The following is a 14,014-nucleotide window of genomic DNA, read 5'->3' as shown; positions in this document are numbered from 1 at the left end:
GCATGCTCTCTGGAAGCAGCGCGCCCGTGACTCTCCCCTCGTCTGGGACAGCTTGTCTGTCCGCTCCCTGGAAAGGCTGGAAAGGCTGGAAAGGCTTCTCCCAGCCGATCACCCTTCCCGGCCCACTTGCCCCTGTTCTGTCAGCTTCACTCAAGCTCAAGGGGCCCCCGACTCCAACCTCTCTCAAGTTTATCAGTTTCTGGTTACTGGGGGCATCTCTCCCAAAGTTCTGCTGGCTCCCGAGATTTCACGGAAGCAGACCGTGAACCTTCCTTCTCAAATCGGTTCTTCCTGATCCTTTCCTCTGACCCGGGCTACACCCCTGCACCCTCACCAAACACCCCCGCCTCCTTTCCCACCGCCGCTGCCCAGGGACAGGCCTCCTCACCCGGCTGGCACTGTGCTGACGCCACGGCCACTGGCCTCCTCCTTCTTTCCTTCCATCCTTTACATGAAGCTCCATCACTCCCTGGCTCAGACATTCCCAAACACTGTCCCCTGCCCCGTGCGATGGCAGGGCCACCCTGAGGGCTCTCCTCACCGACCCACCTCCTCCAGGACACCCTCTGTGACTGCCCACGCACACTGACCTCCCTCCTCTGGGTACCCTGCCCTTCCCTGCTTCCTGGCCTCGGCTGTTCTCTGATGGTCCCTGGGGTGAGTCTGATTTCACCCAACAGCCTGAAAACCCCTTCTTAGGGAAGGGCTGGGCCCCCCTCCTCTGAGTCGCTGGCCTATACGTACCAGTATTCACAACAGGGTGAAGATGCCGTGGGGGAGAACAGCCAGCGTCCACACCAGAAACTGGACCCTTCTGGACTTGTCTCTTATTTTTTGTCTCTTCAGGTGGCCTCCCTGAAGAAAGATTTTCCTGAATGTATGGGGCACAGAGCTAGTGCTCAATTCCTGGTGGTCACAATGCCATGACGTGGAACTCGACAGGGTGCAGCCGTGGGTACTGTCCAGGGTTGGGGACTGATGCTCTGGACCTCCCTGGTTTCAGCACTAAGGTTTCTGCATCCTGAGATGCGATACCCTTTGGTCCCGGACAAACCAGGATGGCCGGTCACCTGAGAGGTAAAGAGGGACTGGACTCTAGCCCAACCTCTCCTTGTGGTGCCTTCCTGCCTGTTCCGCTCCCGGATCCCAAGGCAGGCATGCTCCAGCATCCTGAGTCACCTCTGGCATTTTGGTCGCCTTGGAATCGGAGCCTCTGGAACACAACATGCAAAGAATATTCTTTGCCATGTAAATTTATGCAAGGTGCTCCGTGGAAGTGGTTCCCAGGCTTCCTAGAAAATCTCTACCGGCTTCCTCTGCTCTGTGCTCCTCCCTCCCACCCTGCAGGCTCGGGCAACCTGTGCCCTTGCCCCATGGCCCTGCTTTCCACTGCTCCTCAGTCCTAAAGCAAGAAGCTCAGGGAGAGCGTGTGGGTGCTCAGGAAGCCAGGGCTCACTCCCCACAGGTGGAGGGGAGGGCACCAGGAGCGAATTCATATCTTCCTGGAGGAAAACAAGTTAAAACTAATCAACACCTCAACGCATAGAATCCTTTTATCAACTGAGTGATTCAGTGAGCATTTAAGCAGCACCCACTGTGTGCATGGCCCTACAAATGACTTCCTAGAGTACTTTTCTGCCCAAGGTGATGGATCCTAAATCAACAGGTCATGATGGGAAAATGAGTCCGAGCCATCCACAATGTGACTTGGGGCTTCTAAGGAAGTTTCCACTTAGCCTTGCTGAGATTAGCAAGGAAGCGATGCCCTGGGCCAGAGAGCCGGGCCCTGTGCCCAACTCCGCTTCCACCTTTGGCTCCCCCACTTCCCTCTCTGGAAGGTTCCCTGTTTCTGTTCTGCGTCTGCCTTCGGCTGTGTCCTGAGCTCCCAAAGCACAGTCCGGCCCAGCAGAGATGCCTCGAAGGGCCTGGTGAATGAATGAATGAGTGAATGAGCGCCAGATTAACCCTCCTATTGCCCAGCCACTAGCCCACACGGTGAGCTTGGACAGCATCAGCACGCCCCCTTTTTCTGGACCTTAGTTTCCCCAATCGTGAGCTGGGTGGGCCATGCCAGCAGTATCACGTGATACTAAGTAGCACTTAGATGGCTCTAAGTGCTGCTGTGGGTCACCTTTCATCCCTGCAACAATCCCAGGAAGAGGGGAGGTTATTATCTCCGTTACACAAAGGGAAATCTGATGCTCGCAGGTCAAGTAAGCGAGCCCCAGTCTGTGCGAAGCCAGGCCTAACCAAGGTCCTACCTCGTCTCCCACCTCTGATGGCACAGAGGGTGGGGAGGAAGGGGCAAGGTCTACCGTGGGTGGGGCATGTCTGTGATCCCCACTACAGAGCTAGGAGTCCCTGGCTTAGTCCCTGTTGGCCTCCTCTGGCTGGCCAACGTGTCTGTGCCCACTCGTGGGCAGATGCTCCCAGGGAGCCCTGGCCTATTTCTGCCCATGCCCAGAGAGTCAGCAGTTCCCTCGTCGGAAATGATTCCCTAGCAGGTTCTCTCTCCAGCTCCGGCCCTGTCCAACTGCCCTGTCCAACAGGGTGGCCACCCAGCCCCCATGGCACGGAGCACGTGGAATGTGGCTCGTGCCCATCGAGATGTGCTGTTGTACGCTCCACACCGACTCTGAAGGCTTAGTACGGTCGAGAATTCAACGATCCCATCATTAACTTTTAAACGTGGATTACGATTTACACAGACGATATTTTGGATATACTGGGTTAAGTAAAATATGTTCAAGTTAACTTCACTTGCTACTTTTGACTTTTTAAAATGTGGCTACTAGAACATTTCACATTGCATATGTGACTTGCGGTTGTAGTTCACGTTATATTTCCACTGATGGCGTGACCACGGTGTCCCCGGCCACCAGGCTCTAAACCCTTACAGAACTCCACCCGCTTTGGGCTGGGCCTCAGGCTAGCTGGGGGTGGGGGAGGGGAGGGACAGGGAGGGGGTAGGGATGGGCTGAAGGGCAGTTGTCCTCCTCCGCAGACCAGAAAGTGGCCACCCCGGTTTGGGGCAGTGGCTGTGGGTGGTTGGGAGGGAGGTGGGGGCCAGGGGGGAAGTGGGAGGGGTCTACAGCATCCCTCCTGCCCAGGCAATTATCTGCACAGTCCTGGCGCTCCCAGGGTACCAGCTTGGACAAAAGCTCAGCGGGGGTGCCAGCTGGTGCTCGTGGCCTGTGCATTCAGGTCCTTGCTCCCGGATCAAAGGCACATTGGCATGTCCTTGTGCAGGGCCTCAGCTAACCGGCTCCCTGCAGGCTCCACTCCTTTGAGGCTGCACACGCATTAACTCTGTCTAGTCCGAGCCCTATCTCTGGGGAGGGGGTGAGGATCCTGAGGGGGCTTTCCTTCTCTAGTCCCTATCCCAGCCCCCAGCAATCTGGGGAAGTCCTGCAGAATCCCCCCCCCCATCCCTCCCGGAGGCGAACACGCCCACCCCAGAAGCTGGGGATGCCCTCATTTACATTCATTTGCATCTCATTTATTCCAACACTCAGGCTGAAGCCGAGGCTAATTCAGCTGACAGGAAAACCCCACCCGCTTGTTCTGCAAGTGTTTCCCCAGGCAGGATGAAATGGGGTCCCTGAGACCGGGGCGGGGGTGGGGGGGCTCTCTGGAGTGGACGCTGAAGGAAGAGCTGGAATGGGGGCGGGGGCACCTTTGGCTTGAGCCCTGGATTCAGCCAAAGCCTCTGTTTTTTCAAACTCCTCCTTCCCCACAGTAAGCACAGGGCCCACCGGGCTTGGAAGCGGTTCATTCATCTCGGGGTCAGTGGTGTTCCCACTGCCAGGTCAGGAGAACTGCAAACTTCCCAGGTCATTCAGGGGCCCCTCCACAGGGCACACGACATCCTCTTCCCCCCCAAGCCCGAGTCTGCCTTGTAATCCTGTTCACTGCTCCATGCACAGGGATCTATAATGTTGTGCCAGGAGGCACTGAGCTGTTAGTCAAGGCCCAGGGCTGCCTAGAGGCGCTGGGTCTCCAGGGTGGGGACCTGAATGATCCACGATGCGACCACAGAACTCAGAAGTCAGAGAGCTGGCTCGGTCAACCAGGGCACTTCTGCCCCAGGCCCTGGACCATCTATACCCATGCATCTACACACAGTTGGGCCAGAAAGGTGCCCACCTATGGCCTGGGAATCACCTTGAGGGCACACAGGTGCCCAAGAGACAGCAATCAGCATCCTAAGCCTCTTTCTAGCACCATTTCTTCCAACTCATTTTGCTCAATACCTGGGCTTAAAAAAAAAAAAAAAAGCCTTCGTGCACCGATGTCATGGCAACCGAAGCATTTATGGAGCACCTACTGTGTGCACTGAGGGAGACAGAAGTTCCCCCAGTGAAATCTGGGGAGCATAGGGTCCCTTACTCCTCAGAGATAAGGCAATCCACCCATAAATACACAAAATCTATGCCACAAAAGTGTCTGTTGACACAGTATGCATGTGCAATCCTTTTGCCTTAATACTCTGAAATTGAGGTATAATATACAAACAAGAAAATGCACAGATTTTAGATGCTATAGTTGAACGACTTTTAACAAATCTATATACTTGTGTAACTACCCCCTCCACTCCTCAGTTAAGATCCTAAACATTCCCATCACCGCAGAGAGTTCCCTAAGGTCCCGTTCGGGTCAACTTTTCTGATTTCTATCAGCACAGATTAGTTTTGCCTGTTCTAGAACTTCACATATATAGAAGCACACTGTATGGGCTGGTGGCCTTGAATGTTCTTGCTTGATATAATGCTTCTGAGATTTTTACTGTGTATTTGTTGGTGACTGCCGTCTAAGTCATCTAAGTTCCCTTTGCAATGCACAGCGACCATAAGTGACCCATCTGGGGACAAGCCCTTCAGAAACAACTCAATCATAAAAGGCAAGGGCTGGAAAGGCCCCCAAGTCCAGCTATCTCTGGGGACGGCCGCCCCCGGGGGATCCTTAGGGAGTATTTTTCTCTCCTTCCCTCAGACATTTCCTGAAACAGAAACTCAGCAATTATACATCTAACAGGCACCCAGCTCAGCAAGCGAGTGGGGGCTTTCCCTGGGTTTCCAGTTTTGTTAGCAACTAGCTGTCGCTTTATTTAACTGGCAGTCTGTGCCTCATCCAAGCCCACCACGGTGGGGGTGGTGGTTGGGTTGGCACTGCAAATGGCCAGCTGAGCTCCCGGGCCTTCTTTCGCTCAAGTCTGGCTGTGGCGGGCAGGCCTCTGTCCCTCTGCCTCCCTGCACCCCCACACCAGCTGGGTGTCCCTTAGTCGGAGGATGGGAGAATGGGCTGAAGGGCCTGGATTCTTGGCCCCGAAGCAGGCAGCAGGGCTGGGCAGCAGAGGGCAGGCACTCTGGCTCTGAGGAGCTCTTTGGACCACTTTCCTGCTATGGGCGCAGGTCGATGAGGCTGGGGCTCTGATGGCCACACAGCAAGTATTGATGGGGCTGGGCTGGTCCCTCCCGTGGCCTGATTTCCAGCCCCCCCCCCACCCCCCGCCCCGTCTTAGATCTCCCAGCCTGGCCAGATGGAGGGACAGCTAATGTAGCCCGAGAACTGAAATCAGTGCTTCTAGCCAAACCTCTCCCTGCCCTGCCATCCCTTTGAACACTGCCTCTGGAGTCAGGCCCTTCCTTCACACAGGACTTCGAGGAATCAATACCCGCCAGAAAGGCATTTACCATCCTTTAATGCCAGGAAGAGCCTTTCTACCCTTCAAAATCCATTCCCAGAAAGCACGGGGACTGCCCGGGCCAGGCCTGGGTGGGGCGAGGGAGACAGGGGCCCAGGCTTAGCGCCGCCCCAATGCCTGTGTGACCTTGAGCCTACGGGCTGACCCGCACTGGCCCTCGGCCTCCAGGGCTGCAAGGAGGGGACAGGCCCCTGGAGATGACACCAGCGGGATCTCCAAGCGGGTGAGGGACCTTCCGGCGCCCACACAACTGCCACGAGAGCACCTCTATCCTGTTCTTTCACTCCCTTAACACCCCCGCGTTGGGGGGCGGGGGGAGGTGCGGCTTCCCACGGCCTCCCTGGAGATTTGGTCAGAAGGCAAAACGGAGGAGGAAGAACCGAACTCCAGCCCCAGGGCACACACGTTTGCTTCTCAGAACAGGCCCGCAAGCACAGCCTGCTTTCACCTCTCCAAATTCTGTGCCTCCGCCTCAGCTCGACTCTAATCCTACCTCTTCCAGGCGCCCTCCCCTGGCTGCTCTGGGCCACGCTGACCTCCACTGGGGAGGCTGAGCCCCCAGCCCCAACCACGTGTTTCCTCTGCCCTGAGCAGCCTTCTCTCTGGCCCTGGGGGTGAACCTGCCAGGCCCCGAGGGTCTTCGGTATCCTTTTCTGCCCATCCAGAGTAGTAAAAGTGAGGAACGGACAAGAGACATTCGCAGAACTGTCCCACCAGACTCTAGCTTCAATAACCAGTAAATTTTCTGTTGGGCTTGGGGCATACCAGATACTCCTCCAGGAGATGAAGCTGGTGGTGGGGAAACCGTGGGCACCCAGCGCCCCAGCCCAGGGCTGTGATTCTGCAGGGTGGGGTGAGGGTGGCCTGGCAGGGGAGGTGACACAAGTTTCAAAGAGTCCATGAGTCACATGGCCCCAGTGCTGTGCCAGCCACGGGCTTGCTCCTGAGGAGCCTGCTCCTGGGCTCCCTCCCCCATGTGAGGGTCCCAGGCCCCAAGAATTGACGTGGAGGCTCTATAAATAGCACCCATTCCATATTGATCATCTTAAAAAGACACGGTATGTTCTAGGCCCACAAAGAGAAGAGTTGTGTCTAAAAATAGTCTCATCCCCAGGAACCACTGCCAGTCCCAGGCAGTGGTATAACCCGTGCATATCAGAAGGGGGCAGATGATGGAAAGGGTGGGGGTCAGAAACTGAGGCATCCAGCTCCCCCTCATTATCTCTATTCTGGCCACCTAAGCCACCCATGCCTCAGGAGCCTGTCACTGCCTCAGGGCCTTTGCACATGCAGTTCCCTCTTTATAAGATATTCTTTCTCCAGATGTCCTCTGGATTGGTTCTTTCTTGTTATTCGGGTCTCAGTTCAATCACCTCCTTCAAGAGGCCTTCCCTGACCAGCCAGTCTAGGGTCACTCTTGTCTCTCCATCACATCATCCTGTTTCACTTCCTTCATAGTCCTGATCATGATCTAAAATTATCTTCTGTATCTATTTGTTAAGTGGTATCCAGACTGTCTTTCCCCAGTAGCAGGTAAACTCCATGAGAGCAGTTATTGTGTCTGAATTGTACACCTTCTAGAATCTTCCATGGCACAGAGTAGGTCCTGAATGTCCTATCCAGGCTCTCCCCAACCACCTCAGGCTGAACTCTGCCTCAGACCTCCACCTCAGGCCAGCCTGGGCTGGCAGAAGACAGTGGGCATCCAGTCCCGGCTTCCTCTGCAGCCGCCCCCGCCCCCCATGCCTGCTCTGCTCCCTGCAGCGTCCAGCCTCTCTCCATAGGCTGCCCCTGGCTTCACCCCTTCTCCTCCCTGCTTCCTCTGTAGAGTTTGCCACGGGAGTTTCACGCCAGCCCCCCTACTCCTGGGTACCTGCTCCATACAACCTCATCGTGTCCCCAGATACTGCTTTCTGGAACACCTTTCTCTCCTCACAGCAAGATTTCCTTCTCCTTCGTGCCCCCCACCCCCAGGAGGAATCACAGTGCCTGCCCGCAAAATCCCCCTCTGAGAACAACTGAGGCCCCATGGGCACAACGTCAGTGCAGAGACCTCTGGCCCCTCCCTGTGAGGAAAAGGTATTTTTCCCTATAAGCACTGCCCGTGGGTGCACCGCATGAACACACATGCCTAGAGTCCACTTCAGGCTCTCCCTACAACCACTCCCCCCCACCTTGACCCCACCCCCAGCCAGCTCCCCTCTATCTCTTCCCTCCCTCTTAAACCATCAAACTCTTGCAAAGAGCTGTCTACACATGCTGTCTCCACTTCCTCACCTCATGCTCATTCCTGGATCCTCACTCCAAACTAGCTCCTACCCTCACTGATTCATTCATTCATTCATTCATTCATTCATTCATTCAACAACTGTCCATCTGCGCTGGGCACCACATTCTGTAGGTGTTAAGGAAATTTCTGTTGCCAAGGTCACGGGCACCCTTACTGTTGCTCAATCTAACAGACACTCGTTTTGAAATTATGCATCCTTTTTGATCTATCCATGAACTTCTCAGAATGCGAAACATTCTTCACTCTTCGGCAGAAGGAAACGGAAGACACCCCTTCCTCCAGGACGGGCTCCCTCCTTGCTTTCTGTGACACCTCCCACTCCTGGCCTGCCTCCCACCCTCGGACTGCTCCTTCTCAGGCTCCTCTGCAGGCTTCTCCGGCCTTGACTGTTGGACTGCCCCCACCCTGTTGTGTTGTACCCTCTATCCCACATTAGGATCACCTAGGTGCTTTCAACATTTCTGGTGCCAGACGAATTAGAACCTCTGGGGGTGGAGCCTGGGCATATTTTTTTTTTTTTTTTTTTCAATTTAAAAACGCTTTCCGAGAGATGCTAACATCGCCAGGGTTGAGAACCTCTGGTCTGCACTCTTGCTGGACAGTCTAATTCACTGCCATGGATCCCATGGCCGGCCTCTGCAGATGCTTCCAAGTTTCCACCGCCAGCCCAGCTCTCCTGCCTGAATGCTGGACTCTCCCCTCCAAATGACTGCTGGACGTTGGCATCTCTCTCTGGAAGCACCGACGGTTCCAGTCAGAGCCCCGCAACGTCCGTCGCTTCTCCTTTGTCCTTTATCAAGCTTGCCAACCTAAACTTTGCTCACGGTGTGGGAGGGCGGTGGGGAATCTCACTTAATGAGCAGTCAAAGTTAGGGACGGGAGAAGTGGCGAGTCCCTGAACAGAGAAGAAAGTTGGAACAGGACAAGTTCCACCACCTGTGGTAACCTGACTGTCCCTCTCCTTCACTTGAAAGGCTTCTGGTGGCACCCACGGTCTGCACTAGAGGGGTAGGACAGTCTAGAGCAGATATATGGACACCTGGGTTCAAACCCAAGGCCTGCTACTTAGTAGATGTGTGACTTAGTAGATGTGTGAGCAAGTTATTTAACTTTTCTGGGTCTCCCGTTTCACCACCTGCAATACTGTCCTTAGTATGGTCCCCCGCCTCCAGGGTTGACGCAAGGATTCAGGGGATGAGCCTTATAAAGTGATTAGTGCCATGCCTGGCTGGCAGAAAGCACTCAGTGAATGTTAGCTATTTTTAGTACCATTACTGAGGATAAATTCCCAATTCCTGAGTAGAGCTCACAAGGGCCCCCGTGACTGTGACCTTGGCTTTAGCTTCTGCTCTTCCCTCCCTCACACCATGAGACCCAAACGGGTCGCTGAACTGAATTTGTGTTGTCTCACAAATCGGCACTGGGTAGCTGGTCCTGATGGCTAGACTGTAGCTCCTTCATCTAGAAAACTCCTATGCATCCTTCAAAACCCATGTGGAAGGTTATTTTTGTTAGATAATCTTGACTCTTCCGGCTGGAAGATAATCAGCCCTCTTTCAGGTGAGCAAGGGGGCTCACTCCTGTCGTTACACACCTTTCCGATAACCTTCCCATGGGTGAGCGGGAACTAGCCTCCTGTGAGCAGAACGGAGACTGCCCCTGACCTCTGTCCCAGGACGTTCCCAGGACTCCCTTCTTGGGTTGCTGGGGCACCAGCCTCCTCTGCTCCACAACTGTCAGCTGTCTCTGATGCTTCCCACCACTCCGAGCTCAGTCTTCATGCTGAGTGAGTCAATCCTGGAACTTTTCCAGAGCAGCTCTGAGCACCACACAGAGACAGGCCAAGCACCTCAGAGGCACAGCAGCTGCCCCCACCACCCTGGGCTGAATGCTGGTTCTCGGCACTCCAGAGCCCCTTCCCTGTCTGCTCAGATCCTCTTTGGTCAGTCCTAGGTCCTTCTGGCCCCCAGGAAGTGGCTCTCAAGGAATCTTCACCCCAGGTGGTGCGCCAAATTCACGACCTTGGGTAAGTCCTTGGCCCACCGTCAGCCTCAGTTTCCCCCTGTACAATGTGGCAGTGATGACAGGGTTAGATTAAAACTTCAACGAGGCTCACTGCAGCACAGAGCTGGACCTTCTAGCATAAAATCTGTGTTCCACGGTCTGGCTGTGCCCTGACCCTCCCCTTCCGATGCTCCTGTGACTGCGGCATGGTCTCAGCTATCAGCCTGTGCCACCCTCATCCGCCTTCCAGCTCCATTACCACCCACTCACGTGCACCTGCCCAATTCCAACTGGGAGGAGTTGAGGGCAAGGAGATGGGAGCTGAGGACAGCAGTACCCAGGGCTGGGCTCCCAGTGGCCTGGGCCTCTGCTACTCAGGGTCCCCGTAGATCCTGAGGGGTTTGACGGGAAGCAGGGAGAAGGCTGCAGCGCGGTGGGGTCATATGGTGTGTCTGTCTCCACTGAGCTGTCCAGGCTCACGGAGGAAGGTGACGAGGGTCTCAGCAGGAGCTGGGGGGATGGAATGCCAGCCCAGGACCCCAAGAGGAGACGGATCCTGCCCTCCTGGGACTGGTCTCGGGGCTCTCAGGAGAGAAGACTGACTCCTGCCCCAACCTCAGTCATGGCTTCCTGATTCATCTGTGCACCGGCCTCCAACAGGTGTTTGCAAGGCGGGCCTATGCCCGGGGCCTCGTCCCCAGCATCCCCCCCCCCCCACCAGCACTCTCCACATCTCTGGCCTCCACAAGGCTAGGCACCACGACTTCCTCCCGGTGCCACCAAAGACGATCAAATAACGCAGAGAATGAGAGCCGCCTCCCTCCCGTCAGGGCGAGTGGATCTGCCCAGGTCAGAGCGAGGAGGGCAGAGAACTCTCGCCAGTCCCAGCGCACAGAGATCTCCTCTGTTGAGGCCACAAGGAGTTCTTCCCTCCTTCAAGGCACACAGAGACCAGATGCGGCCCCGTTGGGGCGTCAGAGGGCACAGAGATCTCTTCGTGGTCGGAGCGCGCAGAGAGACAGGACACAATATAAATCTCTGCCGCCTCAGGGCGCAGAGATCTTTCCCAGGTCAGGACGGGCAGAGATCTCGTCCCAGAGAGGATACCCTCAGAGGACGGCTCGGCGGGGCCCAGAGAGAGGGGGTGATTGGCCCCCTCCCCCATCCCCAGCCCTGCTCGGTCGGCTCCCCGGCTCTCTGGAACCACACTCACTGCGCGCCTAGTCGCCGCTCTGACCTTGGGGTCTCCGGCCTCGGGAATCCGGGTCCCAATCCCAGACCCTCCCCGAGCCTGCGCCAGGGTCGGCCGGGAAGCCGGGGCCGCGGCTCCTCCTCCCCCCCGGCCCTCGACAGCGCACCGGGAAACCCGGAAGGAAAGGGATGAGGAGGGGGCGCAAGGCGATTACAGACGCCCCCCTCCACCGCCCCCCCCCCGGGGGTCCCCTCCAGCCCGGCAGATCTGCACCCTTTCTTCTCCCGCCTCCCAGCCTCGGGGGGCAGCGATGGGGGAGGGAACTGCCGGGCGCACCCGGGGCAGGGGAGGGGGTGCGCAGGGGCTGGAGGGTCCGACCCTCGGGGAGGAAAGTTGGGCGGCGGCAGGCGGAGGGGGCTCCGGCCGGGCCGGGGCTCCCGGGCGCGGGGGCGCTCGCTCACCTGCTGGTCCCCCGGCCCGGGCCCCGGGATGGGCGGCTGAGGCTCGGCGCGGACTCGGCTCGGCGCGGGGCTCGGGGCACTGGGCGCAGGCTCAGCGGCCCCGGGGGCGCGATCCCCGCATCCCACGGGCGCCGCCGCCGTCTCGGCTCCGCCGCTCCGCTCGGGCTCCGGGGCTCGGCGGGCGGCGCGGGCTCGGGCTGGGGGCGGGGTCGGGGGCGGGCCCCGCCTGGGCTCGGCCTGGGGCTTGGGGCCCCGGGCTGGCTCCGCCCCAGAGCGACGCGCCCCGGACTCCGCACGTGGCGCTCCGCCCGCTCAGAGGGTGAACCCCTGGGCGCCCGCCGGGGCGCACACCCCCACGCTGCCCCGGGGGGGGGGGGGCGGCCGCAGACCGCCGCCCACGCGGACACGGACAGGCACACGCAGACGCGGGCACACGCTGGGGTGCACGCTCACCGACCCCGGGACGCTTCGCCACATGCAGCCACCCACGCGGACGGGGACGGGCACACGCCGGCACGCACCGGCGGATACACACAGGCATCGCCACCGACCTGGGGACCCCACGAGGGATACTCAGCCCCCTGGACAGGGACGTACCCTGATGCGGCCTCACGACACACGCGGACGCACTGGACACACGCACACCTGCGCAGTGAGAGAGACACGCACCGACACACAGACACCCACATGGACATCGGCAGACACACTCTGATGAACTCAGCGACAGGCGACTCGGAGACGCACATCCCCTGACACGCTGCCGCGGAGGCGCACACGCTCACACGGGGATCACACTGGCCCGCAGAAGCACGGGCAGCACCCAGTTCCGCACGGTACCAGACGCCTGCACCGACACACAGACACACGCAGACCAGAGACAGGGACACAAGCAACAAATAGACAGACACCCACACATGCTCACGTACGCCCACCTCGTTGGGGCACACGCAACCTGCACCTCGACACACACACACACACACACACACACACACTCAAACGTGGGGACACTGAGTTAGACACTGCCTCTCACACACAGACAGAGACTACCCTGCAAACTAGGGCTTGGGCACCCGGGCTGACCCATAGGGACACATGCCCGGGAACACACGCCTTTTTAAAGCAAGACAGGCTACGAGCTCTTTCCCAAAGGCCGGTAAGATAATTGGAAGGGATGATGCTTTGTCCCGTGCAGTGGCCACTGCCCAGAGCTGTCACAGGAGTGCAGGAGCGCGGACACACACACACAGGCACACAAGCACACACATGCACGCACACACGCACAGCCTTTGTCTTCTTTATCAGTAGCATTTTACTTTCCTGACTTTAAAGCTGCTCTTGGAGGGCAAAACGGGTCCTGGTGTCTCAGAAAGCACCAAGGTGCTGGGTCTGAGAGTTCAGAGGCTGTGACCTGCCCCTCCACGGGGATATTGGACAGGTCACCCTGAGGCCATTGTCCCTTTGGGACCTGCGTGTGGGGTTCCAGGTGTCCCCTGGTGCCTTCTATATATACTGAGGAGCTATTCCTGCTTTCAGGACGGCTAGACCAGGGTGGGGGGATCGGTGAGGAAGTCTGTCTGCAGGAAAGTTTAGGTCACAGGACACTTTCTGGGCCTGGATTGGGTAGGATGGCTCCTCGCCAGACAGATGAATCACAAACAGCCTGCCGGCTTCTAGCCCCCTGACGGGCCTCAGGTTGGCCAGCATCTCCCACTAGCGGTCAGAGCGGGAAGTGCAGGCCGTGTCAACGGGCAGCCGGGGGCGCGGGACCCACCGCCTTCCCTGAGCTCTCACCTCCCAGGCGGGAGGAGAGGGCTGTACAATGGGGGTCCTCCCGAGGTTTTCCACCACCGGCTTCTAGGCCCCAGAAGGCAGATCGGAACTTAACAAATGGGCATTGGGCCAAGCAGGAGACTGAGCTGGAGCGGAGGCTGCTGGGGCGGGGGAGAGGGGGTGGGGGGATCGTTAGAGAGGTCCCTTGCTTCAGCTGCATGTCGCAGACGGGAGTATTCTGAGTCTTCCTTAGCGCTGGGCATTTGGATGGTGCGCGGGAGAGGTAGGTTAAGGCATGAATCTAGACGCGCCACAGTTGTAAACGAGGGGAGAGAAGCCCAGGGGAGGGAGGAATCAGAATTCTGACCACGTGGAGATTCAGCTAACACATCTAGTGGTCTGAGAGGGCCCGCAGGGGGTCAGGAAAGGGCACAGGCCTGGGACCTTCTACAAGGAGCCCTTGCCAAGATCTGGGCGACTTTCTTTTCTTGCCGGGACCCCATTTAATTAAAGCAGGAACATACGGTCAGGAGTCTGAGAACAATCAAAGTTTTTAAGACTAGTGTTTCCTTATTCCATCCCCCCTCCCCCAC

The 14,014-nt window shown here is 57.7% G+C and overlaps 1 protein-coding gene across 13 annotated transcripts in view; it reads right to left on the bottom strand.

Moving 5' to 3' along the window:
- SCN5A (sodium voltage-gated channel alpha subunit 5) overlaps nt 1-11,857 on the bottom strand; it is a 94,192-nt gene extending 82,335 nt beyond the window's left edge. For 5 of the 13 annotated variants that reach the window (XM_053903977.1, XM_053903980.1, XM_053903983.1 and 2 more), the window contains exon 1: nt 11,652-11,853. The gene's annotated coding sequence lies outside the window, so the exon portion shown is untranslated. Of the gene's footprint in view, nt 1-11,651 lie in introns of all 13 variants that reach the window. The other 8 variants (XM_053903978.1, XM_053903981.1, XM_053903984.1 and 5 more) reach the window with 3 other exon arrangements.
- Nucleotides 11,858-14,014: the final 2,157 nt, after the last annotated feature.

The sequence above is a fragment of the Panthera pardus genome, unplaced genomic scaffold (genome assembly GCF_024362965.1).
Source record: "Panthera pardus isolate Hobbes unplaced genomic scaffold, ASM2436296v1 HiC_scaffold_16, whole genome shotgun sequence".
NCBI classification, from domain to species: Eukaryota; Metazoa; Chordata; class Mammalia; order Carnivora; family Felidae; genus Panthera; species Panthera pardus.
Note: the sequence above shows the minus strand (reverse complement) of the source record. Positions and strands in the feature narration are given on the sequence as shown.